Genomic DNA, 5,640 nt, shown 5'->3' on the forward strand with positions numbered 1-5,640 from the left:
GTGAAGTTCTTGAGGAAGACATTATTTCTTATAGTTATATTGTTCTCTATAGTCCTGATACATCTGTGCTGTTTGAGTAATGATTTCAGAAGTGTTAGATAATGGTAGCATTTTATAGAATCATTACATTTGAAAGGTAGAAAGTATCTTACTGATCACCTGGTAGAGGAATTTTATTTTATAAGAGGAAAACCAAAACCCTCAAAGTTGAGTAACTTCTCCAAAATTATTGGCATGGTGACATTTTCTCTGTGTATATAAGGCATCCCATAAAATATCCAGCCAATAAATACGATAAATTTATTATTCTCAGTCTGGCATATGGGTGAACTAAATTATCATTGACTAAGGTAAAGACTCTAATAAACTTGGATTATTCTCGATCTCTTCTGCTAATCTTTTCTTCACCTTTCCCTTGTGGGAAATGATGGCTCTGTTCTATCTGCCTTTCAGTTTAGTGTTACATGGCGCTAATCAGAAAGATACTGAAGCAATTAGGGATGCGGTACCATCAGTACACAGCTGATAGTAAGCCGTGCCTCTCCTTTGATCAGATCTAGGATGCGGTTTCTTGAATTTCACAGTGTCTGGCAGAGTAAAGGACCTGGATGAAAGCATTTGGATCAGACACCACCTAGATAAGGCTAAAGCAATCCTCATGGGCAGAGGGAGACATTTGAAGTTTATAGCAGCCAGTTCATGTTGCAGAAGAGAAACCCACCCTTTGTCTCTGAAAGCTATAATTTTGTTGGATATCTTGGATTGCAGGCTATTCCTAAGTGATTAGATTTTGGCCAAGACTTCTGCAATCATTTCCTACATGTTTTCAAATAAACAACTATTATCTTTTCTTCCAGTTGGGAAGATTGTTACGGTTTTATCTTCTTGCATTGTATTTTAGCCTGCGTTGATGTCTTCTATATCCATTATTATGCTTGTCTAACAAATCCTAGGCCGCTTGATCCATTTTTGCCATGAATCTTCATTAGAAGATGGGCTAAGTTTTCTTGGTATTCCTATTAGTTATTTCTGGATTCCAGATGAGGCCACAATCTTTTCCTAGGGGAGAAGATAATCTAATCAGAGGGATTTACTCTTTTCTAATGGAGAATTCATTAACTCTATTTTAATCAGATTTATTAAATATCTAGCATGTAGTATGGTAGAGGATGGTTATGACATAAATCTTTATTTTTGGAACACAACTGTTTGAATTTTATAGATTTTCTATACCCATTGCAGATTGTCCATCTGAGCCTAATTCAGATTGCACCAAATATAGCATGACCATAAAATGTGATGTGCAAACTGGGGTACTTTAGAGAATGAAAGGAGTTGCAATTAATAATTACACCTGATCAGCAGAGTTAAAATTTTTTTTACATTTATTAATTTTTTGACAAAGACAGAGCATGAACAGGGAGGGGCAGAGAGAGAGGGAGACACAGAATGTGGAGCAGCCTCCAAGCTCTGAGATATCAGCACAGAGACCAATGCGGGGCTCGAACCTACAACCCATGAGATCATGACCTGAGCCAAAGTAGGATGCAACCAACTGAGCCACCCAGGCACCCCACACTTGATCGGCAAATTAAACAATGGCTGCCCCGGGAAGGTTGGGTTAGTGTGAGGGAACGTGTGGTCACCTTAACTAAACATTAGTTTCTGTTGTAGTTGTTTTTTGCATTTTAAGTATGGCAGTTTAGAATCAGTTTGGGTTAAATATAACTATTTTATGATGATTATTATATGTCAAACATTGCAGTAAAAGTGTACTCATATTTTAGGGAAACAGAAAATATGCATGTAACCATATTAAGCAGTTGGGTATAGTGAATCCTGGATAGGGAGCCAGGAGATCTCATTTGAAAATTTGCCTTGAAATTCAATCTCTTCCTTTGGTCAAATCACTTAATCTCTCAGGTTGTGTTCTAACCTGTAAAGTGGAATGATGCAATTCTTCAAAGGATGGTAGGAGAAGGTGGTAAAAAATGTGAAAGCAGCTAACGTAGTATATATCAAATAATAAATGCTTGATAAAAGGTTATCTGAGTTTGTTGATTTTGTAGTTTAATGCAAGGCTTTCAGACTGGATGTTAGAGACTCTTACTCTCTTTCTAAAAACTTTTATTATGAAGAGTTTTTCACGGTCTTTCACTGCCAGTTTTGCTCCAATTTTATTTTGCTCCATATTATTTTGAAGCAAATCCCAGCACATACACTAATTTCATCCATAGGTATTTCAGTAGTTTTTTAACATCATCACAATACTGTTAACTTTAAAAAACCAATAATTACCTATTATGAAATACCTTGTTACTGTCCAAATTTCCAGTTTTCTCAAAAGTTTTTTCCAGTCTTTTTTTAAAAATCAAGGTTGAAATGAGGTCCATGAATCTCTGTACGTGGATGTCTTCTGGGTTTCAATTAAAGTACAGATCCTCCCTCCAGCTCTTTATTTTTTCCCTTGTAATAAATCTGCTGAAAAAAACGGAGTATTTGTTCCATGTATTGCAATCCCCTGGTGTAGTTTAATATGGCTCTTTGTTTTCAGTGCTTCCCGTAAATTGATAGGTGGACCTAGAAGATGTTCACATTCAGGCTTTTTTCCCCTCAAGACAGCTTCACAGGTTGCATTGTGTTCTTCCATCAGGAAGCACATAATGTCTGGCTGATTATCTTTTATGATGTTAGCAGCTGTTGCTATTTAATTGCTATTTAATGCCTAGGTCCATTTGTTCATTAGGGGTTTTTAATTTATTTCTGATCTCATAAAATTCACTGTGCTTTTACTTCCATAAGTGGCCAGAGTTGTAACTAAGATGAAGATACAATTTAAGAAAATAGTAACATCAGTGGTATTTCTATGTCCTAACCTCTGATATTGTCCTATTTCACTTAAAAGATGTGCTCACTGACTGCTAGCAGGGAACAAAAATAGAAATAACTTTATAATACTATAAATGAAAGATGATTAGAATACGATTTTCCCAGATCCTTTTAATATAAATGACTCTATGGGTTTTATGACATAATAATTAAGAAATAACCTCCTACATGGCTGTATACACAAAAAGTAATTAATAAAGCTTATCTACACTAGCATCCACTAAATTTTTCATTACTTCTTGGCCTCAAATCCCAATAATTAAACTGTACTAATCTCTAGCTTCTTTTCTAGGAACAAACAATGTATTCTTTCTCTGATGCTGTGCTCTTTTGTTATCGTGAATATAATACTGTTATTTTAATTTAAAATGACAGGATGGTCCCTTAACCATAAATAAGCACTTTGTGTTGCTTTTCCAACAATGTTGATTAACTTCTGGCGAGCCAGCCATATTCTTCCACACAGTTCTTGGTCAAGAAATAACATGTTGTCATTTGACAACTGGTAAGATTAACAGTCAGCTGTGGCCACTGACTGCATTGACTGACTCACCCAGGGATTTAAACCATGACCTTGGCCTCATTATCATGATGTTATAATCTACTGAGCAGAATAGCTAGAAAAATGAATTCTGAAGACAGGATGTAAAAATTCTGCTATTGTGTCTTCAAACCTACTGCACATCTGTGTCCCTTCCGTAATTCTATTAGCAGCTGTCTTGGATATGGATGAGGAACTGAAGACAGGATATTCTACTGAAAATTAAAGCTGATCATGTCAGTTCTGGGCTTAAAAAAACCTCCACTGCCTGTCTAATGACTATAGAACAAGTTCAAAATCTTTACAGCACATAAGGCTGTAGCATAATCTTCCCACAACTTATTTCTCTCGCTTTATCTCTTGTTCTAATTCCCTGCCTCTCTCCCTTCATACTCCAGTAACAGTGATTTCTCTCATGCTTTGCAACCACTCATTAATTGTGGAGCATATATTTATTGAGCCCCTACAATATATGACAGTCTAGTAGGTTGTGGGGAAATTGGAGCGAGAGACATATTCCTTGCTCTTAAAGAATTCATGGTGTAGTTGAGGCTACCGACAAGGAAATAAATGCCTACAATGCCATGTGACAAGTGCTTACTGAGAGCAAAGTCTGTATGGTGATAGGAGAGAGAGCCTGGGGTAAAAAGTTGGAAAGAGGAGAAAGGGAGGGATTAGCATATGGTGAAGACAAAGAGGAAACTGACTGAGAGGAAGGTCATGGGAGAAGGAGTAGAAAGTCACAGAAATGGGAAACTACCCATTCAGTGAAGTGCAAGAAAGTTGTCATGGCTGAAGAGGGGAATGTGTTGGTAGACTGGATTGGAGAAAAGGCAGGGGATGAACCCCAAAGGAACCTATACACCTTGACAAAGTTTAGGTCTTACTTCTCTGCACCGGTATTTTCCTATTTCGAGAATGCATTTTCCGTTTCTCCTGCCCAACTTAAACCAATAATGAAGACAGATTCTCTGCTCAGAAATTCACTCAACAAGTGTTTGTTGGAACACCTACTTATTATGTACTATGTGCTGCTCTAGGTATTTGGGCTACATTAGTAAAAGTCCTGCTCTGTGCATGTACTTATGTTCTAGTAGATAGAAATTGATGATTAATGATATACATAAGAAGTTGGGATACTGGTGAACACGGGGTAAAAGTAAAGTTGTCGGAGAGTTGACAGTGCTATGGAAAAAAGAAAAAATAGGGTATGGTAAAGAAGATGGAGTGACCAGGGAGTAGGTGGGGCAGACTGGAGTATTAAATAGGATGGATAGCTGAACAAAGACTGAAGGAACAGAGGGAGTCAGCAAGTGACTATCTTGGTGAAGCGTGTTCTAGGCAGAGAGAACAGCTGGAGGAAAGCCTGAGAGTAGTGGATGAGGTCAGACAGATCATGTGGGATTTGTAGGCCAATTAAAGACTTTAACTTTGAGTGGAAATGGAAAGCCACCACAAAAGTTTCACCAGTAGAGTGATATGATCTGATTGTTTTAGGAGGCTTGCTCTTCGTGCTGTGCCAGGAAGAGACTCTAGAGCCGCAAAGATGCAACCTGGAGAAACTATAGAAATGCCAACCATCTAAGTACATTCCTGTGCAGAAGACAAGCAGCTAGGACTCCCAACATTTGAGGCAGCCAGGTATCTTAGTGGATGGGGTACTGAGAGCTCAGTGAATCCTAGTGGTCTGATTAGTTTCTGATTTTAGTTTAGAGATGCCTCTATGACTTATTTAGTAGATTACAAGTAGCTTTTACTTACTTGTACAAATGAAAGTCCACAGACTTACAGGCTTTACAAACTCGTGCCCCTACAGCAACTGAAGAAAGGACTTGCATTTTGGAATTAGTGTGTGGCCTACCAATAGGACTTGAGGATTCAATGATGAAGATGCCCAGTTAATTCTAACGTTAAGAACAATGCAGTTTCAACCTAATCTCAAATTCATATATTTGAGGGACATGTCCAAGTAAAACCTATGCCAGATAGGACACAGTGAGATGTGATAAACTTAAAAAACTTTTTTAAAAAAGTTAATTTATTTTGAGAAAGAAAGAGAGCAGGGGAGGGACAGGGAGTGAAGGCAAGAGAGAGAGAATCCCAAGTGGAACCAGCCAGGGCGGAGGCTGATGTGGGGCTCAAACTCACGGGCCATGAGAACATGACCTGAGCCAAAATCAAGAGTGGGATGCTTAACCAACTGAGCCACC

At 38.0% G+C, this 5,640-nt stretch overlaps 1 long non-coding RNA gene across 1 annotated transcript in view; it reads right to left on the minus strand.

Moving 5' to 3' along the window:
- LOC115279161 overlaps positions 1-2,618 on the minus strand; it is a 27,415-nt gene extending 24,797 nt beyond the window's left edge. The window contains exon 1 of the long non-coding RNA XR_003903254.1: positions 2,313-2,618. This is a non-coding gene — a long non-coding RNA (uncharacterized LOC115279161). The remainder of the gene's footprint in view (positions 1-2,312) is intronic.
- Positions 2,619-5,640: the final 3,022 nt, after the last annotated feature.

The sequence above is a fragment of the Suricata suricatta genome, chromosome 15, assembly GCF_006229205.1.
Source record: "Suricata suricatta isolate VVHF042 chromosome 15, meerkat_22Aug2017_6uvM2_HiC, whole genome shotgun sequence".
Classification (NCBI taxonomy): Eukaryota; Metazoa; Chordata; class Mammalia; order Carnivora; family Herpestidae; genus Suricata; species Suricata suricatta.